Source organism: Python bivittatus, unplaced genomic scaffold (assembly GCF_059951505.1).
Source record: "Python bivittatus isolate LINGU-HERP-01145 unplaced genomic scaffold, Pbiv_v1 ctg000840_np1212, whole genome shotgun sequence".
NCBI lineage: Eukaryota > Metazoa > Chordata > Lepidosauria > Squamata > Pythonidae > Python > Python bivittatus.
In genome coordinates, this window is record NW_028277113.1 from 41819234 (window position 1) to 41844381 (window position 25148).

Genomic DNA, 25148 nt, shown 5'->3' on the forward strand with positions numbered 1-25148 from the left:
TTTTTAATATACAGAACACTTCAAACCACAAACAGCATGCAGTTTCTGTTTATAGCTCTATTGTGTTAATGGGATGGCTAAATAGATGCACAGATCCACCATACAAAGTAAAAATGTGGGGCTTTCTCATAAAAGATTACACAGGTTAACCCCCCCCCCCAATATTTCCATGCTTTGTTTTACTAATTGGCAAGCAGCTTATATATTCTTGTGGCAAAAGCTGATTGATTTTTTTTCAGGATTCTGCTATTTGCCAACAAATATAAGTTTTTTAAAAACTAGATTTAATGTAGAATGGGGAATTAGGTATTGTTTTATAGGTAAAGCTAGGCAAATAAAATATGGGAGCTGTGGACAAAAAAAAAAAGGAATTGTAATAGGGGTTTCATACTTCAGAATTATTATAACTACTTGGGTGGAATTTTTGAAATACTAACCCATTAAAGATAATATTAAAACATGCATAGTCAGAATATGCACTCCAGATTTTTGGATTTCAGCTCTTATTAGCTCCAGACAGCGTGGCTCATGGCAGATAATTATGGAATTGTAGTCTAAAACATCTGAAGGATACATTACATTGACTGTATTAGGGAGGCCTACAAAGCACACGAATATCCTCACCAGCATTTAGGAATTTCTTTTCTGTATGGGCCAGTTGCCTTCATATCTTACACTGAAAGAAAAAGTTAATTCAGAATCCCACAAGGATGTGTACAGGCTCAGAGATGTCCATACACTTGAAAGAGCTGCATACTCTATGAGCTTATACACTTGCTAAATAAACGATAGGTACTAGCAACACCAGCCCAATTAATGTGTATATTTAGTTTCTCCCCAACTTTGGGACAGTCCTTTTAGAACAATGAGGCAAAATAAATAACTTTGCTAAAGTTTACTTACTTTACTTCCTTCCCTGGTAAGAAAAAACACTAAAGTGCCAGAAAACAAAGACCACTGATAAAGATAGGAGTAGGAGTAGTTACGAGTTGGAATAATTAAGAAGTACTCTATACTATACCAGCAGGTATAATGCCATACATATCCAGTCTCATGTTGGGTTTATGCCTAGGTAAATTTAATATTTAATCTGGAAAAGTATGTGTTAAATGCTTATATGGCAAGATTCTTGGTAATCAAACACAGGATGAAGAAATAAATATCAAGAATAATTTTATATATTAAATAAAATAGATTAGATAAGTATCTTAGCTTGGTCATTTATTAGACCAAATATCTTCCTAGGAACTCCTTTGTATGTTTACTTACCTGCTATAAATACCTTTCTAGCAGAATTTGTAACTCTAAAAAGGAAATTAAATTATGTGGCTCCTGATTTGTGGGGTTATATGAAGATTTGCCCAGCTGAAGCATAGTATTGATTGATTAGCTGATATAATTTTCTCTTCCTTTAGTTTATACTCTGAAAAGTTCATTTGGGCTTCCCCCTAAAGCCCAGGCATTCCAGGGAGTCTACATTGAGGAGAAATATTTTTTGTTCATAAATTACAGACCATTTTTTTATATGTAAGTAGATTTATTACATATTTTCAAACCTAAACCGTAGGTTTAGTCTGCTACAGGTCTCCTTTTTTTATTTTGGCCAGAAGATTTCCTCCTTATATGAATGATACTTGCGAAGAATCTGGAGAATAGCCATTTATAGTTCCTTTTCTTTGAGCAGGCAGTTCAGAAATGATATAATGCATGTAACATAAAAGGTTGAACAGGAAAACTGTAAGACAAAAATAGTAGAGACAGGCAATCATGATTATTCCATACGGATGAATATAGAAGAACGGTCATTCTGAAAAGCTTGTGTCAGCCATTCAGGAACAGATACTTAATTTCTGTTCCAGACACATGATATGGAAATACTGCAACATCACAGACACTGTGGAGCCATTGCTTTAGAAATGTATGAAACCGCTATCTGAATTTAGTGTAAGACTTCCAATCTGTGAAATGTTTTAAGTATAGTTTTAACTCAGCAAGTGTACAAAAATTATATGTATTCACATTAGTCTTGAGGCTTAAAGCCAAGGAACTTCTAAGTTACTTTGTGGAACATATCCCCAGTATTGAAGTGAGCAGATTTGTTCTGGACTGAAAAGGTTTTCAATATTATTTATTCCTATGGCAAGAAATTATGTAAATGCAGCTATCCATAGGAAGGGATTTTGAAAATGACATGTAAACCTATCCAAAAGATTGAGAGTAATTGAGATATTTGCTGTTCTAGTGAAATGCTGCACCAGGTTGGTGAGCCCCCTTATTTCACACTCACCAACTGGAGTGATAACTGTTCCACTGAAGATGGGACATTGTGTCATATATCATCCAGAACAGCAAGCTAGATGTAAGACAAGCCAGCAGGGCACAGAGTTTTATTGTTCAATGCATACTGATATGCCCCAAGACTTTCTGCCACTTGAAGTGATTGCCCCATTCTGTTTCAGCTGTGTTAAAGTCGTGAAAAGGGTCCATGTCGGTAACCTATGATAGATTGTATCACAGCAGGTGTTTCTGTTTCAAAGGGCCATTCCCATACACATGCATACATTCCCCAGCACCAATGGATACATTGGAAACTTATGATGGAAATTTATAAAATTTATAACCATGGAGGGGCAATAGACTTCTCTTTGATACCCATCTAAGGTCCTGGACTGATTTCTATCCTCTTAATAGTCAGTCACCCTGGTTATTATGGTGATTTTTCTTTCCCAGCTATCCTTCTTGCTTACGTGTAAGGGATTTTGGGACTTTTCTTCAGAAAAGATGTTACACAGAGAAGCACAAATGTCTCTGTTTTTCAAATATAAGCCTCAGTAATAGTGAACTGCCTGGGCAAGCAATTCTCTGTAAAATGTTGCTCGTTTTACTGGAACTTTGCTTCTGATTGGCTCCAGCCAGACTCAAAAGTTCTAATGTACATCATGACAAGGCTATAGGCCTCCATAAATATTCCCAGTCATGGATTTAGTCCCAATTTTGTTCCTAATGTTAATGAGCTGGCAGCTTTAACTAGGCCTCTTGCATCTCTGAATTCCAATAAGGTTTACTCCCCCCCCCATCTCCCATGCAGCAGTTATCTTATCTCACATCTGAGATCAAGTATTTTATCTTTAAAATTATTAAATGTTCTCTGGAAATTAAAAAAACAAGTTAATAATTCTTCTGAACACATCAAAAAGAAATTTGAGTAGAAACAATTTATCCTCTGCAATACAACTATCGGCATACATTTTATTTATTTGTCACATTTATATAGCCACCCATCTCACACAAAGTGACGGTAAATGGTAAACGCTTCCAATATAACTGGGCTGTAATCCTATGTACACTTGTCAGTACATAAGTCAGTGGGACTTATTTCTGAGTAGACGTGCATAGGATTGATTTCTATAATTTAGTTTGTCAGGCTGGTTTGCAGTAAAAAAAATTGGACTATATTTGTCAATTGTAAATAGCATCTTAAAACAAAACAAACCAGACAAGTAATATTTTTCCCAACAAAAATGTATACTTATTGCATAAATTCAGAGTATAATTCCATTCCAAATATAAAATTATCCAAAAATAAAACCACAGTTTAGAATAAGCACAAACTAAAAGAAATTGAGAGATCTAGAAAAAAGACAAAAACTTTAGGAAAGGAAACCACAAAAATGGAGAAAAATGGCAAAGATTAAATAATCTGCTGAGTAAGCAAAGAAGGCTGCAAAGTACAAATAGATGAAAAGAAAGAATAAAAATACCACAAGTTAACTGTCCAATGTCAGATGTAATAATCCCTTTTAGATGAGTCATATTCTATGCTCTTATTAACTAAAATCAGGGTTGGAATAGTAAGGGTGATTCTGTGGTGGAATAAGACTATGATTCCTGGAAATTAATAGGGAAAAACTGCACAACTATTACTGGGTGTGTTCTGTTTATAGCCCTGCGTGTTTTCATCTATATGGCCAGATTCTTCAACAAGAAATCTTTTCAAAGAGTATGGCACACCCATATTAGATTTACATACATGTTTCATTAATTTGGGGAATAGCTACTTCTAAATAGAAAAGTATTAACATAAAGAATCACAAACAATGGAGAAAATAAATTCAATTTTTTGACATTCAAAAGTTATACAAGTTTATTTTATATACAAACACATATTATGTTGGACAGTAATGATATTGTTAATATAGACATCTCTCCTGTATTCAGTGTAATAATCTTATTTTAGAGAAAGATAGAGAATGGGAATAAAGCATTTTGCCAAAGTAGGAGTGAAAGGAGGTGCCACTATGAAGTGACAACCATGCCACCAAGGAAGCTTGAATGCCAGGTAAAAATAGGAGCCAAAGGCAAAGCTGATAAATTTAGAGAGAAAGAAGAAATAATTAACTATGAGTAGATATGCTTCTGAGTGGACCATTGAGAATTATAGAAATAAACTGCAAGTAGGTTCTCAGCTTTCGAATATAAATTTAAATGAATTCAATCACCTCAAATCCATTTAGACATAATCAAGGATTACATTGTATAGAAAGAACCAAAACCCTTTCCAATACAAGTCCTGGCAACAGTAAAGAAAAGATCTGCCTGAGAGTTAACCATTGTTAGGGAATCCCCAGAGCTGTAATTGTTTAGTTAAAAGATGAAACTTAGAACTAAGGCTAGGGATACCAAATCTGGACTAAACAGAATTTTCTATATAGCTTTTCTGCCATCAGGGTTATCCTGATTTTTGCAGCCCAGGTACAGTAGGCCCAAGATTGGGTTCAAAACTTTAGGCAGCAATTTCCCTATGCTTTGGATTCCCTGCTAGACACCGACTATCATGGCCAAGCTGGAAACTCACCCAGAGTATATGATTCCCATAAAGTAGCAAGAAATATTACTACGAGAGTTTTGGACTGAACAACTATTTTATCAGTGGATAACACTTCCTCCCTAGAAATATAAAATAAGTCACTATATTTAGGTAAACTGAATGACAAGATAATTTAAGTAAACCTGTTTTCAGACTTGGCACCTTGGAACAAGACTTAGATTCCTAAATAAGTAGGCTAAAAAAAGTCTTCAAAAGAGATAAAGTCTATGCAAGGTTTTACCACAGGGTAAAGGCGATACTTTTTAAATTGGAGATATTTTGGAGGGAGGGGGCAGGGAAGATGAGCTATTCTGTCCTTTTACCTACATCAACATCATTGGGAAAAATGATGAATTTTGTTCCATTTCTGATATGAAAATACTGTACTTGTGTTCTTCCCTGGTGTTCTTACTAGAAACAACCGTAGCTTTAGTTGTATCATGCAAAGAAAACTTCAGAGAATTCAACTGGAATACAGTATTGCAACTTTATATTGAATGGGGTATTTGCTTTATTAACAAATCAACATTTTTGTCATTCACACTGCATGATGTAGCAACAGGTTTGGATCAGTGTCATAAATAATTATCGTTGTGGACTTCGAGTTGTTATCATACACAGTTTATTTGGCTTTTTCAGTGTTTGGAAATGGTAATTCTCACCTCCTCCACATAAGCTTTTTTCACTCTCTTGCCAAGTTTTTGAAAGGGAAAAATATCTTCATTTTTGACTGAGGTGTTGCAAAAGTTATTTGAGGAGAAACATAGCTGACTACTTGTAAGGACACTAAAAGTTTGCTATGTGGTTCAATTCTAAACAGGCTTTGTAACAAAGTTGTGCAAAACCTGGCAAAAATGAAATGAGCATGTTTCACTGCTGTTCTAGAATTCAACAACACTAGCTACACAACCCAAGTGTCTGTACAGTATATTGGGTAGATATTTGTCAGTCAAATAATAGAGCAACATATTAGGGAACAAAGAGATGATAAATCTGTAGTCAGTGTGTAGGTTTCCTGTTAAAGTTTTCTTACATGGCTTTTAAGTAGAAAAGTGGGATAAATATATTATTAATATAATTAATTAAATAACATTCAATTTTTTAAACTTTTAAAATCTGTGTGTGTGTGTATGTTGTGTATGTATGTGGGTGTATATGACTACATATATATGCACACACACATATGTATGTATGTATAAATTTTATATAGGTATGGGACTATAGCACATAATCACAGTAAAGAGATTGTTGCTAAAGTTAAATGGAGCAGCCATTCTTATAGCATCTGGGCATTGCTGGGAATCTATCTTGCCAGGCAAAAACTGAATGCTTCCACAGTAGCTCTTTCTTATCTTCCATTCATACCCTTTATATGGAGTGTGCTTCTCCTAGTGTTACCAGTTGAATAAATTATGGAATAATTTTGCCTTTTCCTCTATAATATTTTTTCAAAATATTGAATTCAAAAAAGAGTAAAAACTATGCTGGGAAACATGGACTGAATATTTACAAAGAAGATTATATCTGGAGTCCCATAAAATTCCACAGAGGAGGCAGGATTAATATATGATAAAAGCCTTGTCTGGAAACACTCAGAAAATCCACAAATCTGTTGTAATCTAACATTTTCTGTGTTGTTCTCTTGTCTTTTCTCAGATCTGATTTATGGCACATATACCTCTACATCTATGCATATTTAAAATGTATTTCCATATAGCAACTGCCTCCAGTCTGACTAGAGAAAAATCAGACAATTTTTAAAGCTGTTGTGTCCTTAATTAATAACCTTCCTTTAGTGGTGTCATCTACTTCAGATTGTTTCCTTATCAGCAATGGACCATTTATCAGAAAAAGTACATTGTTTCCAAGTGGAGTGAAGTTGACTAGATTAAAAGCTGCTTAATAATGTTCTCTGTTCATATAAGATTATGATAATCAGAAAAACGGAGGCAATAGCATCCTCATTCCATACTACTTTCCATTAGTTTGTACAATTTATAAAATAATGCTGGATCAGGATTAGAAGATTGTAAAAGTGCTTTTGTTTCTCCTACCCTCCCAATGCATGTCAATCTCCATTTTCAAAGAGGGACTCAGAACCACACAGATTCTGATTCTTGTTTGTGTGGACCAACAAACAAATGCATGTGACTTGAAAGCAGCAACTCACCTTAAGATTTATGTTTGTCCTCAGATTAAGTCCATGTGATATAGCACTCAGACAGCACTTGCTGTCAGGTTTTCCAGATCCCGACAGAAAATCTTGATTCCCCAACTTCACACAGCTTAACTTGACTGCTAGGCTTGGATTCAGTTGAAGTCTCACAGACACATGACACAAGTTTCAATAGACTCATTACCCTACATTTCATGCCCTTGAAACTGAGTGGTTGTTGAAATAACTTATATTCCTACCCTGAAAACTTCTGGCTTGGACTTGTTTCTTATACCTAGGTAGGTTGGCTGGAAATTACAAGAGGTATAACCCAATTCAACTATAAGGTACCAGATATGGGAAGGCTGCTCTAGATAATTCAAAAACACTGAATTGGTATGTGTCCCATGCCACTCAAAATAAAACAGAAAATCAGGCAAATACAAGTTTGAAAGGTTCTGTTGCCATGTTGTAAACTTTCTGAGAGTAGCCAGGGTTAATTAGCCAGGCAGCACTAAAAGTGGCCTTGAAATTCGAGTTGTTAGTGTTCTGCTAGCCAAAGAAGGCAAAGGTAGAGATAAAAACATTCCCCATGACACTCCAGGGTTTTGACAGTAGAGAATTGCACATGCCAGTCCAAATGTCAACCTGAATACAGAGCAAGGAACAAGAAAGAAGCATAGGTCTGTACTAGGAGAACTGGTTCTGATGAAAGGGTAAGGTCCTCCAGGCTGCTGTTACATAGTCCCAAGTGCTAGTGTGGCTTGATTAGAGGACAGGTAGTCCTCATTTAGTGCCTGCAATTGGTACAGGTGAAATAGTCACTAAGCAACATGGTCACTAAGCAAACCACATGACAGAGAAAGAGAGAGGCTTCAAAGATTGCTGTATGCTGCTGTCTCATTCAGATAAAATTCTCTGTTACAGTGTCCTGTGCCTGACTCATTTTTCCCCCCTTTTCCCCCCCGGCAGGGCAGAGCGATTGCTTAAACAAGCCATCTCTTCTTGAGCGGCTTGTCTCCTGCACAGCAGCTTCCCTAAAAAGTGCAAACTGCAAGTTAACAAACTCATCTCTGTGACCTTAATTAATTAGTTGATTAGAACCCTCCACAGGCCTGCAGCTGCTGCTTGAAATTGACCAGACCTTAATCAGTTTCACATTGAAAGCTTTTGTTGTCCTAAATGTCTTGGTTGGTTGCAAAGTTACATTTTCATCACCATCATAATTGTGAATGGTTGCTATCCGAGGCAGTTGCTAAACAAGGACTACCTATATTGCTGCATTGTCCCCTCATTGTCCTTTTTACCATGCATAATATAGGTGGCCATATCTTTCATAAGTTTTCTAAATAAATAATGAGACATGTTGATTCTCTTTGCTCTGCCCTTTATAACTGCTATGTCCTTGAGCTAGCTGCCCTGTTGGAAACTGGCTTTTCACTATCTGAATCAGTCTTACCTTCATGGGCTTACTGGGCAATTCTGCAATGTAGCTTATATTGCTTGCCTTCCATTCTGCTTCCAGCTGTTTCTTAAGATAACTCCAAAAAATTCAGTCTGGATTGCAGTGGTTCGGCAACAGGGTTGAGCTGGTGGTCACTATAGACCAGTGTTCCTCAACCTCAGCGACTTTAAGATGTGTGGACTTCAACTCCCAGAATTCCCCAGCCAGCCTGAGGCTGAGGAACACTGCTATAGACTATGGCTACCACAAGACCTGATTGGTTGTTCTTGCTTCTTGCCCTTCCCATCCTTGCAGGAAAAGCAAGGATCACTAGCCAGCTGCTGTGAAGACTGGCCTACCAGCACCTGCCTTGTCCTTTTAGAGATTGTTTCTCATTAGTCCGTGTGTCTTTCTTTTCCTTTCCTAGATACTTGCATACATGGATAACTGCAATCACCTTTCCACATTATCTCTGTTGACACTAAAGCAGACCCCTTTTTTCTTTTTTCCTTTACTGAAGCACTGTTGATCTTAGACTACAATAATCAAAGCTACAAAAGAATAGGTTCTTCACTTCCAAACTTCCTCCGTACATCCACAGACTCTTTACAATAAGGAAGAACAGATTGGTCAATTTCATGGAAACAAAATAGCAATATTATTACCTTGCAATGTAGAGATGTTTTAAAAAATAAAAGGAACAAGAAGGAAGGTTTGCCTTACGGTGAGCAGGAGTAGGAAAGCCAGGGGAGCGTGCTTCACACAGCCTTGGCAGGAATGAAAAGGGTACCCATTGGGAGATGTAAAGGTGGAAAGGAGCAAGAGCTTCTAATATTGAGGATAAGTTACTGACAATAGCAATATTATAAAAATACACATGCACACACACAAGCCAGCAACTGCTGATGAGCAGAGAACATAGCAGTCTGGTAGCCCAGGATCAAATGGTTGTCTAGGGCAGACACCAGCTGCTAGAGGAGGGGCTGCTGTAAGAATGGATAAAGCACTAGACACCATCCACTCCAAAGGGCTTAAGATGGCTCTGGCCAGAAAACAGCAGTTTTGAATTTAAGCTGGAAAACATGGTGCAGAGTACATTTGCAATGGGCTGGGAGTAGGAGGATGATGTCATCCATTCTTGCACTCAGGAAGTGGTGAGGGGCCCATACTGGCAATGGGCCCAGCAGAAAGTGCAGATCTGCCCATTGTCTCCTGGAGCTGCTGCAGGTGTCTGATTGCCGGCTGATGGTCTGTCTGTTTCGCCTCTTCAGCCTCTGACTCAAGATTCAGAGGAGACCATAAGAGTATGCGAGAGGCTTCTGTTCACATTACTTAAAGCTGCAAATTCTCTATGTGGAAGAAATAACAATGTTTAGAAAATACCAAATTCCCATACATAAAGATATGTCTGAGCAGAGTATGTTAATGAATGAAAGGTGTTTGCTAAAAAAGCAGTCCATGTATCTGAGTAAGTTCGTTAGACTTGTGTGTGTGTGATGTGTTTCATATATTTTAAAGTTAGGCTCTCCCCCTCACACTTTTAGCAAAACTGTATGGCCAGTTTTAATAAAAAGCAGCAATAAGTGATTCGTGGCAGTAAAATAAGTAAGACTTCAGCTCCATGTGCCTCTATTTTTTTTTTTAAATGATGAAGTTGCTTGTTTTCCTTAAATGTTCCATTCCCTATCCTGGCTAAAATATATTTGAGCGCATTGATGAGGCTGGTAATAACTGTGGTAACTGTTGAACTGTGTATGTGTGTAGGGGGGAGAGGAAGGAGAGCTGAAAGAGTAAAATAAGTGTTAAGGAATTCATTGTCTGTCCTCCACCTGTTGTTATTCTGGTCCCAATCAACCTGCTAGCCAGGCTGGAGCCAGTGGCCATCTGGAAACACTGCTCTGTTTATAAACTTGGCATGAAGCAGCACTCCCAGGCCCTGACCTCCCACACAAATCTGGAAACAATTACAGCAAGATGATAGGCAGGCAGGCAGGCAGGGAGCGCAGGAGCAGGACTGAGAGGAGGCTGCGAGGGAGAGAAGAACAGAAAGTTCCTTGGTTTTAGACCATGCGAGGACTGTGGATATTTCTGACAGAAATATTTATTCATAACACTTTTGCCAAAAGGTTATCCCATGATTTCAATATAATGATGGTCTACAGACCACTTTAATCTGGCTTTTTCAGTGGGACCTTTTCTATTTATTAGTTCTGAGATTTTCACTCATAGAACTAAGAAATGGAAAGGAGCTACACACCACAACCACAACTCAAAGCAATCTTTCTGGAAGACGCCGCCCCCCCGATCATATGATATTGTTCCTATTCACTTTTACCAGCAGTAAAATCTACCACCCAGGAAGCTCCTATTAATGTTTTTTCCATGGGGGAATGACCTCTCCATCCTGACTTCTGGGATAGAGTGTGGGATCTTTTAGGGGTCCTTATATCAAATTGTATTTATAGCAATACCATATAAAACTTTCACTGTGTGTATCCAGTTGTTATTTAACCCAGTCTAAACTCTGCGTGATGAAGAATCATTAGCCGTGTAGGCTGCTTGCCAACTATGATTTTGATTCAGTAGAGATTTGGAGGGCAGGAGAAGGAGGAGGAGGAGGAGGGAGCCCTTAAAAGAACAAATCAGACAATTCCCTTTCTAGAATAAATTGTAAAAGGACCTTTGTTCTTCCTAAATCTGAGTAAGTTTGCCACAGCAAGTACAGACGCCAGCATGTTGCTTCATTTTTTTGCAATTTGTCAATTTAGTAGAACCCAATTATTTTTTTTAAAGTCAGTTCTTAAAGTAGTTCCTATTTTCATGATTAAAAGAAAGTTACTGTTAGCAGTTATCTATCTATTGTAAGTGAATAGCTGCCTCTTCTTGCATTACATTTAGAATCATTATTGCCTCTCCTTCAGTTAACTTTACTATTCTGTACAGATAAGCAATCACAATGCTATTGAGGCAAACTTCCTAGGAAAAGTTGAAACTGAACCATGGAGCCAGAGATATTTCCAGATGGCCCTGATGTGAGAAACAGGAAAAGCTGTTTCACTTCTTCAATTAAGTACAAAAGAATATAAAAAGAGGCTTGCTGGATCAAACCAATTAGAACAGCACAGTAAAAATGTTAAAAGGATTGAATATTAAAGGATTCTTCTATCCATGCCTCCCAGCAATTGGTACTGGGATGTGTATTACTTTTGATATTCAAGTAAATAATAGTAAATTGATAAATAAGCAATGAATCCTATGGTAAGAACCCTAGTGTCTGCACTGAGCTAGGCTGGTCCATGGAGCAAATATGGGCCATGTTTTCTGACACTAAGCTTTCTACATTCAAGTTGAAAATGTAATAGAAGGCTAGATGTCTGTTTTTTCAGGGTCATTGTCTTGCTCAAACTAAAGTGAAGGAAACTGCTATCTAGATCAGTGTTGGGAGTTGTGTGGACACATCTTAAAGTTCCCAAGGCTGAGAAACACTGATCTAGACACTTTCTCAAGTTGCTGAGGAACAGTAATAGCCCTTCCCTGTCCAATCATACTATATCAGAACAAAATTTTTGACAGAAAACTAGCCATTCAAAAAAAGAAGTCAGCTAAAACTTTCTGTAGATAGTGAGTATTGAGAACCTTCCTATACTCCTTAAGAATCAATCTTCATTCCAAAGTATTATAGGTTCAGGCAGCACATTTGTTTTTTTTTAATGTGTTGTTTTGCCATGAATCACAAGCAAATAATCTGTAAAGTATGTGATATGGAATCCTAATGAGACTAATTCTAGCAAAAGATTGCTAAATATATATTTTTCAAAAAACTATTTGGTTAAATTGATTGTGTCGCTTGCATGTGATATGGATATGATGACAATATATCCATATATTATTATTTCTGAAGTACATATTTAAATGAACCCCAAACTCTCAACACAGATCAATATTGCAATATTTTTAAAGCCAGGAGCATCTGGGAGAGGAGATCTAAACCCAGATTAGCCTCTTTGTGAAATGGTAGCCATGGTGATGCTTGGTTGCCACTTAGGAGATATTGGCAATGCTTGTTGGTGACAAAGTAGTGGGTGCTTCTAATGGCTGATGAGCAGTGCTTCTGGCATTTCTTATATATTTTAAACGGGTAACTTTTAAAATCACTTGATTGGCCCATTAAATATGTGTTGTGACTATTCTGAAATGGAGAGCAGCACCTAAAATAATGGTGGGGAATGGAAGATTTGTTGCTGGACAGGTTAACTATTTATAACAGGGGAAGGGTGGCTGAAAACCTAAAGGCTATAATTTAACAATCAAATTATGAGAATGCTTCCAGCTTCCAAAGAAGCTCCTTTGTAATCCAGGTTGGCTCAAAACAAATTGATCATCCTGGTTTGATAAGATATGAGGAAACAAACTTGGCTGACAAATCTGGTATTGGAACTGGTGTTGGGAACCTCTAAGCTTATAATGCGGAGTGACTACAATATTTGTTTTGAGGCTATATTGTCTCAGGAGTTCATACTAGTTTACACAGGGTTAACAAATGATGCAGATCACTCATGCAATCTGATCTTTTGTTTTGATCAAGGAGGTATTTAGTGATGAGGCTGATTCAAGTCTCCTACTGTCAACCAGATGGGCCACATATGGCTATGGTATATCAGTGGCTCCATTTCATCTCTGTAGGAGCAGAGGATGATCTGCCTAAAAAAAGTTCATTTCAATTGTGTATGAGGCCTTGGAAAGGTTTGTGCTTGGTCCCATCAATATTGAAAAGAAAATGTCACACTTCAGTTTTGAATTCCCCAGATAAAACCATTAATGAAATGCTTTCTACCCAGACCAGTGGTTTACTGTATTTATTCTTAGCCTACACTTGTTGTTCTTTCTTTCTGTTTTTCAGCAACATAATACAAGGCAAAGGCCAAATGCTAATGTCATGGTCTGGCCAAAGGGCTCCTTGAATAGGTCTGTGAGTTGATATTTTTGAAGTGGTAGAAAGGAAGCACCAGGGCAGTGTCCTTCCTGGCTTTGGCTGACTTCCTGTATGCTTCCTTGATGAAATATTAGTCAGAAAGCCCGTTACAATTCATACTCAATCTCTCATGTCATAACTGGATGACTGATATTCTGAGCTTCTCCTTTCTGAAGAGGCATCCTCTTTACTTTCTGACTACAGCATAAATTTACAGGTGGCAAAGGAAAAGGTGAACCTTGATGGAAATTGTTAACCAGGGATCAGGAAAATGATACACTGGTTGGAAATTCTCCTGCTTAATATTGCTACAGCAAACACGGTTTAGTTAACATACAGCAGTTTACAGCCTGCAAGGAGTTTTTTGATTTACTCCATGCATTTAAAGCCCAAAAGCCAACTGCTTTGGTTGACATGTTGCTAGAATCATTATTCAATTTCTTAGGAAATTTTTCCAAACTTGGAAATTCCCATACATGGGAATAATTTTAAAGCAGTAAGAGAAAATAACAAATACAAATAATGGTCAATTTCAGAATATAGTTACAAACATAGGCATCTGTACCTCAAAGTAACCTCACAACTCAGTGAGATTAAAGTAAGCTTTAAAGGAGGGTTTCTTGGATAACAGTTCATTTCCTGGTCTCTGTTTCAGAATATGTTTCTACTAGAAAACACATTACTTAATGCAAATTTTGCAATATGGTTGACAACTTTAATTTTGATTCCAAAAATTATGATACATGAAGTGGGTCAGAGTTACAGATTCATTTGGGCCAAATACTAGAGATAAAGTAAAAATTTTGTGTTAGCCCTTGTGACTGGTGCTGATAGATATAGCGGGCTTAAATGGTTGATTCTGGACTATTACAGTTTCAGCAGTGCCCACCAGCTGGACCAAAAGTAAGAGATACTGGAACTTGCAGTAAGCAACCTCTGTAAGGTTACATCACTACCTTATTTAGCTGCTACTGCTTCCAACTTTTAATATATTCTATTACAACTCTACTTATTTTTCTATTTGTGGGCTACCAAAAGTTGAGATTTGAGGTAGAAGGGCTAAAAGCAGGACCTAAAATTTGTGTAGATGAGATTTCTTTCTGGAGAGGAGCAGGTCTGCATCTAGTATATTCTTGATACATTATTTATCCTTGGAGTCACCAAGAAATGGATCATTTCCAAAGCAAGCCTATCCTGGCTTGAACAGAGTTTCTATTCCATTTATCTAAAGCAGAAACAATTTGTATGTTTATTACTGTTTTTAATAGCTTATTCACTTTTGTTGATGGAGCGTGCCTCCATAATTAAATCATATGTCCTGACTTTAATGGCATACCCTCAGCCTCCTGAACCTACTTTTTGTGTTCCTGGAAATTACTCAGAATATATGTCATTTTTTCCCCCATTTTCATCGCATTAGTGAAACATTTTAAGGAACTTTGTGCTGGGCTTCTTATATCTTTAAATGTACTTTGTATTAATTTCAAGACTATCTTCATCTGTTCTGTTTTAAAATTGTTTCATCTAATTCTGTTCTATTGCTGAACTTAATAAATTCTTAAAGATAAGTCAAATGTGTATAAAGGTACTTATTAGTAGGTACTTTGCTCAAGTGTATATAACACTTATTCAATGTTTGTCTGAACTGTTCTTATAGATTCACCTGCTGCAAGTAAACATTGGACTCTTCTGTGCCACACCCTATTCCAAACCACAATAGACTTGTCCTAATGCAATGTTTTCTCCTGCCTTGTGTCTACACTTCAGCTTCTTTGATTTCTAAGTTACTGTTATGCTGGAATATTTTAACATAGCAATTACACTGATGCCTTCTATTGCAATCCTCTCATATTTTCCCTTTTTTTTTTTAATCTTTTTTTCTTACTAGAAAATCTGTTAAGGAAGGAAAGATGGAATAGCTATTTGGAATACTAGTATGCTGTAACTCTGGAAGAGTCCTAACTTTATCTATTAGTGGTGTTAGCTAATTTCCCCCATATCTCTGCACACCCATCACCTTTTGGGGAGTCTTTATATATTAGCTAATACACTTACAGGGCCTTTTAAAGAGCTGCCCGTTGATTTCACAAAAAGCTGCAAAACAGCTGGGTGTCTGAGGATGTAGGGGTAGGACTTAGGTGTGTGCTCATGACCCTTACCTACTATAATTGTTTTCATATCCAGGCAAATATTTGGGCTATCTGGAAGTAATACTGTAGTATATAAACGTTCTGACATATTATAATTTTGAACAGCTTGTTGATTAAATTAACTCTAATAGGTTAAGTTTAACAGGTGCTTGTTAAATATATTAAGTGCAGCCTTTACTTCTTTATGGTTTTACCCACAATTAATGCACACAGGAAATTCACATGCAACTGTGACAGAATCTGTTAAAAAGATAATTGTTCAGTTGCTATTGACCATTTGTGTTTCTCGTTTACAGGCTGCCAAATCTCTTGGACTAGCTGTGTCTCGGAACAAGGTAGGATTTTTTACAAAGGTGATGGTATTACAGATAGATGTCTAATGAGTTTTCTGGGTTTTACCAGCCCCTGGGCTAATATACTAGCAATTGCTAATAAATGAATAAAGCCAGCCAATGTTAGGCTGGCTAGTGAGAAAAATAAATCACGAATTATTTTTGGTGGGCTGTTTTCACATGGGTGCTGCATTCCAACTTTAGGAGGTAGGGCATGTTTTCCTGACTGCTAAAACACCTTTTCCACTTCATGTAAGTCAACACTTTAGCTGTGTGTATACACTGACAGAAAGAGTGAAACCAGCTCCTCAGAAGTTCAATTTTTAATACTTCAGAGGGTTTTAGGACACAGAAACCATTGCATCATTCAGTTACATAGCATTACATTTTCAATATTACCCAGCGTCTTAAATATTTAAAATAAAATCCCACTTCCAGTAGAATCATAGTGGTGGGGTGTTCCTGGGAGGGATGAATGAAGAATGTTGGAGTGAATGCCAAGAATATATATTCCCAGCAGGGTCACCAAAGGTGTGAAGCTAAAGCAAGCAGGCCGCTACCCATATTGGGCAGCAGTGTTATGGGAGGATGCTGGAGGCAAATGATCACTTTAGTGACAGTGGCAAAGGGATCAATTAATGCTGCATGGGAGAAAGTAATAGTCAACCACTCCTATATTTTTACCAAGAAAACCACATGGATAGAAAATATAAAATTATTTATGATATAGTGCCAGATAATATGCCCCTCAGGCTGGATGGGACTCAGCATGTTATGGAGGAAGAGCTGAGGATCTTTAAGAGTACTAACGGTGTTTATGACGTGGATAGATTAAAGTCTTTAGGATGTGTAGTTGCTGATGTTGCCATGCAGGAAAAGAAAATCCAAAGCTGCAAAGACAAAATTACAGTGGGAATACTGAATGTAAGAAGCATGAACACAAGAAAGCTCAACACAGTGAAAGATGAAATGACACAAATACAAATTGACAGCTTAGGCATCAGCAAATTGAGATGGACTGGGATTAGACACTTTCAGTCAGAAGATCATGCTGTTTATTACTCAGGACATGAAAAACAATTAAGGAACAGCATTGCTTTTATAGTTAGGAAGAGTATAGCAAGAACAGTACTTGGCTACAATGACCAAATAATATCAATTAGACTCCATGGACAAAGCTTTAATATGATCATTCAAGTTTATGCTCCAACCACTGATGCAGAAGAAGGGGTGGATGATTTTTATGATCAGGTTCAATTTGAAATCGACATAACATGCAAACAAGATGTGCTACTTTTGATTGGAGACTTGAATGCCAAAGTTGGAAACATTTAATGAGGAAAACATAGTTGGTTTGTATGACTTAGGAAACTGAAATGAAGCAGGAGATCAACTTATCAATTTCTGCCACTGTAATGATTTTTTCATGGCTAACACTGTCTTCAAGCAACCAAAACAACACCTTTATACATGGACATCACCAGATGGAGTGCGTAGAAATCAAGTTGACTATATTATTGCTAAAAGGAGGTGGAATAGCTCAATTATAGCATCAAAGACATGGCCAGGTGCTGACTGTGGAACAGATCACAAACTGCTCATGTGCAAGCTCCAAGTTAAGCTAAAGAATAAGAAGAAAGCAAAACAATTTCCATGGTATGAGCTTGAGCATAAAGCCACAATTTTCAAGGGGAACATCAGGAATCACTTTGAAGTCCTGAACCTCATTAATAGAGAATCAGAGGAATGGTGGAATAAACTTAAATAAATTATGAAGGATGAATGTGAAAAGAGACTGCCAAAGATGAAGAAAGAGAACAAAGCAAACTAGATGTCAGAACAAACCATGGAAATTGACAAAAATCTCAGCAAGGTACTTAACAAAGAGTTTCAAAGAACTGTTAGAAGAGACAAGAAGCAGTATTACAATGACTTCTGTAAAGACCTTGAGGATGGAAACAGATATGGAAATTCTTTCAAAAAGTCTCTGAACTCAGAAGGAGGTTCTAACGTGAAATTGGTATGCTAAAGGATTCCAATGGACAGATAGTAACTGATTGAAAGGAGTTCAAATGAAGATGGAAGGAGTATACAGAAACAATGTACAGTTACCTTAGAAGATTTTGCCTACTTACAAGAACCTCTAGTACTAGAAGATGAAGTTAGATAAGCATTCTGGTCATTACCAAGTTGGAAGGCTACAGGAATTGATGGAATATTCACAGAAATATAGCAAGCAACAGAAGAAGAATCAGTAAAGCTTCGAACTAAGCTATGCCAGCAAATCTGGAGAATGACACAGTGGCCTATTGATTGGAAGATGTCAATCTACATTCCATTACCAAAAAAGGAGACTTAACAGAGTCTTTTTCATATGCTTGCAAGATAATGTTTAGGATTATCCAACACAGATTAGAGCCCTACATAGAAAAAGAGATGCCAGATGTTCAAGCTGGCTTTAGAGAAGGTTGAGGAATATGAGACATTATGGCTGATGCATGCTGGATAATTGAGAAAGCCAAAGAATACCCCCCCCAAAGTCAGTATATGGTTCATTGTTTATAGAAATATCTTTGATTATGTTGATCATGTCAAGCTGTGGAACGTGCTTAGAAAAATGGGAATCCCAGAACATCTCAGTGTCCTCATGAGAAACCTATATACAGGTCAGGAAGTTACAATACAGACAGAACATGGTGAAACAGACTGGCTCCAGGTTGGTGAAAGAGTGAGACAAGGCTGTATACTCTGCCCTTATTTATTCAACCTATATGCTGAATACATATTAAGGGAAGCTGGATTGGAAGAAGATGAGCATGGTTTTTAAAACTGGAGGAAGAATATCAATGACCTGCACTATGCTGATGGCACTACTCTAATAGCCGAAAATGCAAAGGATCTGCAAGGTCTAGTAATAAAAATCAAGCAGCATAGTGAAAAAAATGGGACTAAAATTAAAAATAAAGAAGACCAAACTAATGACAACAGGTACAACAACCAGCCTTAGACTTGATAATGAAGATTTTGAAATGGTAGACAGCTTCTGCCTTTTAAGGATTAACAGTAAAGGAACAAACAGTCAAGAAATATGTAGCAGACTAGCACATGGTAGAACAGCCATGAAGACCTTGGAAAAGATATTCAAATGCCATGATGTGTATATAGCCACAAAGATCATCACAATGCAAGTCATGATATTCCCTGTGACAATCTACAGAAGCAAAAGTTGGACTTTGAAGAAGTAGGTTGAGTATTGATGCCTTTGAACTTTAGTATTGGAGAAGACCCCTGAGAATATTGTGGACAACCAAGAAAACAAATGGATGGATCATCCAACAAATCAACCCAGAGTTCTCACTCGAGATACAAATGACCAAGCTCAATTTATCCTACTTTGGACATATTATGTGAAGACCCAGCTCTCTAGAAGAGCAGCAAAGGCAGACCAAAGTTCAATCAGTGTGCCTATCTAGACACTGAAGGAATTTTGAATCTCATCTTACCTGCAGAATGACTGCATGAGCCATACCATTCAACCACAGAACTCAGCAGATTGCCAGCTACCCCTTCTGACAATGAACAAGGAAGTGATTGATATGGAATATAGCTGGATGGAAGAACAGAACATCAGACCTGTTGGAATTCCTAGTTTAATCTTTTTTATGGCTTCAGAAACTTCCCTTATTGTTACAGGTCTGTTGACACTGGTGATGAAGTTTATTTGCCAGGCTTTAGATGCTGATCTACACCAGCACAGAAAATCAAGACAAAAGGGTGGGCCTCAGGGTGATTGTGTATACTCGCTAAGGCAGAGTTGGGCTGGCAAGGGGAGGAACTGGTCCTCAGAGAAGACCCTTTTATCTTCTAGTTATCCAATTTAAATATAAATCATCTGAAGTTGTGCTGCTATATATGACAACTGCAGCGAGACTATTATATGCTTAAAAGTAAAAAGGTTTGACCCTAACCACAATGGAGGAATGGTTGGTGAAGATGATGGAACTTGCAGAGATGGCTAAATTAACTTCCTTGATCAGAGGAAGTTATGTTCCCAAAGAAGGATGCAGTTTAATTCTAAAGAAATTGAAATGCTCTTTTATTAGTGTTCAGTTGCCAGAGCCCTAAAGAAAGGAGATCATGGCCTCAGCATGGCATCGGGGCAGGTCACTCACCCTTGAAGGATGATATTGCTCATATATTACCCACATCATAAGGACAAGTACATAAATTATTCCAATGTATATAAAGGAACTGACATCTCTCGAGAGAAAATACATGCATATCTAAAGAAACAAAAATTACCAAGTATTACAGAGGAGCAGAGGCAGAATATGAACAGACCTGTAACAATAAGGGAAGTTTCTGAAGCCATAAAAAAGATTAAACTAGGAAAAATGCCTGTATTATAAGATTCTTATTATAAATGTTTTACAACTGGCATTGCTGGGCAGAATTTCTGTGATTCTTGCCTAGAATGATGTTTTGGTTTCAGACAATACCTGTTTTGACAACTGATGCACAATTTAAACAGTGGCAGAAGGATATATCTAAATTTGTGTGGCAGGGGAAAAAAACCATGAGTTAAATATATGATGTTACAAGATGTAAAAGAAAGAGGATTGGGTTTACCTTATCTGAAATTATACTTTGCAGCTTGTTGTTTAGTTTGGATAAAAGAGTGGGTGTTGCTGAGAAATAGAAGGCTTTTGGAGCTAGAAGGACATGACTTGAGTTGGGTGGCATGGATATTTATGGTATGATAAAGCTAAGGTTAATGTAGATTTTAAAAATCATGGTGTTAGATGTGCCATATTGAGAGTATGGAACAGATACTGTATAAACCCAAGGTTGTGCCTGAAAATACCTTTGTGGCTCTCAGCACAAGAAACATTTTATAGAAGAGAAATGATAAGTAAACACAAATGGCTAACTTATTATGACATATTAGAATTTTGTCAAGGGGAATGCAAAATAAAATCATGAGAATTTCTGGCGGCAGGATACACTTGTCAATGGTTTTCTTATGTACAGTTATTAGAAAGATTTAAAGTAGATAAAATAACTTTTGGTTTTGAGCATTGTAAGACTGAATTTGAAATAGAACTTTGTACAAATGATGAACATGTTATTGCTAAAATGTATAAACTTCTGTTGAAATGTGAAACAGAAGGACAAGAGAAAGAATGTATGATAAAGTGGGCTAAAACTTTTGGTTATAATATACAAATGGAACAGTGGGAGAATATGTAGTTGAAAGGACTGAAATTTACATTGTTATAATCTTAGAGAACTTTTATAAAATGATGTATTGTTGGTATATGTCATTGGAAAAATTGCCTAGAATATATAAAAGTACTTAAAATGTTGGAAATGTAAAGAACAAGACGGGACATTTTACCATGCTTGGTGGATGTGCAAAAAAGCCAGAAAATTTTGGACTCAGTTACATATACTAATTCAAAAGATTTTAAAGATTAATATACAACTGAAACCATAAGTTTTTCTTTTGGGATTGAGTGATAAACAGTTGGAAAAAAGGCATGGAACTTTGTTTTTATACAAGATAACTGCAGCGAGATTATTATATGCACGAAGGTGGAAAGATTCGACATTACCCATAATGGAGGAATGGATAGTGAATATGATTGAACTTGCTGAAATGACCAAATTGACAGCTCTGATAAGAGAAAAAACATTATCTAAGTTTAATGCTCACTGGAAACCCTTTATAGACTTTTTGCATGAAACAGAAAAAAATGAAATTATGATATATGGTTTTGATGATTAGAAAAATAATAGATTATAGAAAAAGTGTAAGTCATGCAGCAACCATAGAGTAAGAGGTTAATTTACATCTATAATTAGAACTGTGGTAAAGAAAATCAGAAGTTACTTCTTTATATTTTTTCTTCTTTTCTGCACTTTTGACACTGTCTTTTTCTCTCTTTTCTTTATTTCTCTTATTATTATTTAAATAATTTAGTATTTATCTTTCTTTTTAAAAAAATTAATAAAGTTATATATAAAAAAGAAAAAACATTTATAAGAACATCAAAAGAATACTGGAAAAGGAGAACAGTTTCAACGTTATGAATGAAATGTGACCATGGGATCCTAGTGTTGTAGGACTCGGGGGCTTGCCTCTATTTTGCTACTTCGTATCTGATATTACTATAAAAAAAATCTAAGTTTCAATCACTTCCACATTGTTTGGATGAGGACCAATAATACTTTTCTTCCTCTGATCTTCTGCACTATTTTCTTTTCACATCTTATTGTCTTTAGGTTTCCAGATTTGGGAAGAAATATAGCGTTTCACCTCTGTCTTGCTTAGGAGATGAACACATTTAGATAGTCAAGAGTTTTCTTTATTTGGGAACCCTTGTCATTTGTTGCAATATATATTGGCATTAGGGATTCATATGTATCATCTTGTTTTGAAGTGTATTTTCTTCAACTATTTTATGGAATTACATGAAGAATAATTGCCATGGGGAATTCAAATATTATTTCAGTAAAAAAGATGACATAATCCCTCTTGTAGATCAATATTCCCTGATTAGTTTGCTTTCACTTTTTTTTTTTTTAAATAACTGCATTAAAATTAGTATATCCCAGAGATACCAGTTTTGGATTTAAGGAGATCTTATTTGAAACCCTAGCTGAGTTTTGGATTAAATAAATCATGACTCATTCCAGTGTTACAGCATGATAGTTCTTCTTGTGAACTTTCCAAGTGTTGCTACATATTTTGTTAGAATGGAAATAATTTTTAAAGGTGAATGAGATAAAGAGTATAAAGAACATTGCTAATAACTACATAGAAATGATTAATAATATTGCTGATTACATTAAAGTTCATGTTGTATTTTAGGTCCTATTTCCAGTTATTGTAGTACCCTGTTAATTATTTTTCTTTTGTCAGATTGATGTTCTGGCTTCACAGTATTTAATCATGGTACAATTTCTGTTTTTTTCAGGCTTGTTATATGTTGGCCTTCTTCAGCTGCATGCCCTCTGGATATCTTGGGACTATAATGTCCAGAATTCCTAGTCTAGTGATTGGATTTCTAGGGAGGGGGCAGAAATCAAGGTCTGAAATTAGTGAAGGAGGGTATGTGAGATGACACACTGAAGCTTAATTCAGATAAGATGGAATTATTGATAATAGATAGGAGGTACCAGTTCAGTATCTTCTGGATTGGATACTCCTAGTAAAGAAAGAGATACCAAGCTTTACTTCTGATAAGGTAGAGGAAACTGTGGACAGAGGTGTTTTACCCAGCATCTCTAGTCTATTAAATATGGGCCAATTTTGTTAAACATTATATATGCTTTGATTATACACAGACCACTTTACTGTGCTATTTTAATAAATAATACTTTACGGCTATAACAAAGGGCTTTAATGTTTACTTGGCGTGGTAGTTACTTTAATCACAAAAGGCTTTCAGGCTTGAGTAATGCAGCATCATGGCTTGATGGCTGAAATCTAATTATCTGACCATATTTTCTAAGTATCATATTAGTTGCATTACTCCCAATTTGTTTATGGGCCATGTTTAGAATGCTGATTGTTCTTCTCTTTAGGACTGTTTCATCCTAAATGAATCTGCTGTGTGCCCTGTGATCACTGGAAGGGACCTTTTTACATCCAGCTCCACTCTATGAGGGCAGAGGTGATGGGTGCAGGATCAGATGTTAAAATCAGTGGAGATCCATGGGTCACCAGATCTGTATATCTCACCTCATTGTATTTACATTTGGGGATTGACATTTCTGAATGCTCTCTTTTATGTTCCATGAAAATAGAAAATGTACACAAGAAGAAAATAATTGGGCTACAATAATTCTTTCTGATGTAATTCTTTTTATCTTTGGGGAAAACATTTTTAAAACTGAGAAGCCATTCAAAAGGAACATCCTTAACTTCTGGCTTGAAATGAAAATTCATTTTACTCCTGAGTCTGCTTTATGACACAGTGAACTTGTTGACTTCTGGGGTAAAGAATGCTATTTTCCCAGATGTGCTATTTGAAGCAATACTTCTATGAGTATAGTTATGTAGATCAACAAGACAAACAACAGTAGTATAAATATATGACTAATGCTACCAAGATGTAGACAGACTATTATAACAGAGAAATAATTTGTAATGACTATGTTGACATGTGAAAGCAGAAGAATAGGCCAAATAGATTGGCCAAGCAGATGATGAATGTGCAAACCTTGCTTTTCTGGCAGTAGAGAAATAAGAAATCCCTCTAACTAACCTGTCAAAAACAGGACATTTAGGATACTGGGTAGTCACCCAGTAATTATATCCACATTTTAAATTCAGTGTCAGAACTTAATACTAAAAGGAAAAAAACCCATTTGATTTCAAAAAACTGTCATTACATTTCATAGGGTAGAGACATTTTACTTTGTATGCTTATCTGATTACTAACATTTTCTGAGGCTTTTTTCCAACACGTCTTTGAAGCTGCTAGACTATTTCTGTATAAAGAAGAATGATAAATGATCCGTATTATAGAGTACTCTGTTCTGCATCTTATCCCTCAACTTAACCTGATGCTGAGGGAAAAACATGGCACAATGATATTTATAAGCATGTGCTGGTGATAATGGAAAAAGCTTTGGCCCTGTTGGTTTTCCGTGGTTGGAAAAAGAAGTACTGTTTTAACTCAATAGATGAATAACAAGAATGCTATGCAATTGCTGTAAGGTAAGATATTCTTTCTTTAAATGCATTTATTTTAAAACTGATTTCAGAGGCAAATTACAAAATAAAAACTGTGAATAGCCCAAATATAGAAATAGATATAAGCTAAATGAATATGGCATGTATCATTCATCTGTGACTCTGACTTGACTTTCCAAAATGAGCAGTCCCATAATAAAAATCATGAGATGTTTCATAGTGTAAGTGCTCTAAAGACTCAGATGGAATTTTATAGCAGAATAGCAGTGTTAAAAGAAAGTTAACATTCTTCGAAGAATCAGCGGGTAAAGTACTACTTGTTATAGGACTACTACTGAAAAAAAGAAACAAAGGCCACATGTGAACAATTAGGGAAATACAGCCTTGGACTTGAGTTTCTTCAATCCACGTAAGGGGCTTTTACTTGAGAAAGAGATAGGGAAACACTGATTTTGCCTTTTTTGCTTTTTCCTATCCTTTCATTACATTCCAGAGGGCCCCTTAACTCTCTAGGGCAAATTTTC

At 36.4% G+C, this 25148-nt stretch overlaps 1 long non-coding RNA gene across 1 annotated transcript in view; it reads left to right on the plus strand.

Annotated features, from left to right (window-relative positions):
- The window catches only part of LOC148213738 (uncharacterized), a 142663-nt gene that overhangs the window by 25401 nt on the left and 92114 nt on the right, over positions 1–25148 (plus strand). Inside the window, exon 2 of the long non-coding RNA XR_015794038.1 lies at positions 15885–15923. This is a non-coding gene — a long non-coding RNA (uncharacterized LOC148213738). The remainder of the gene's footprint in view (positions 1–15884; positions 15924–25148) is intronic.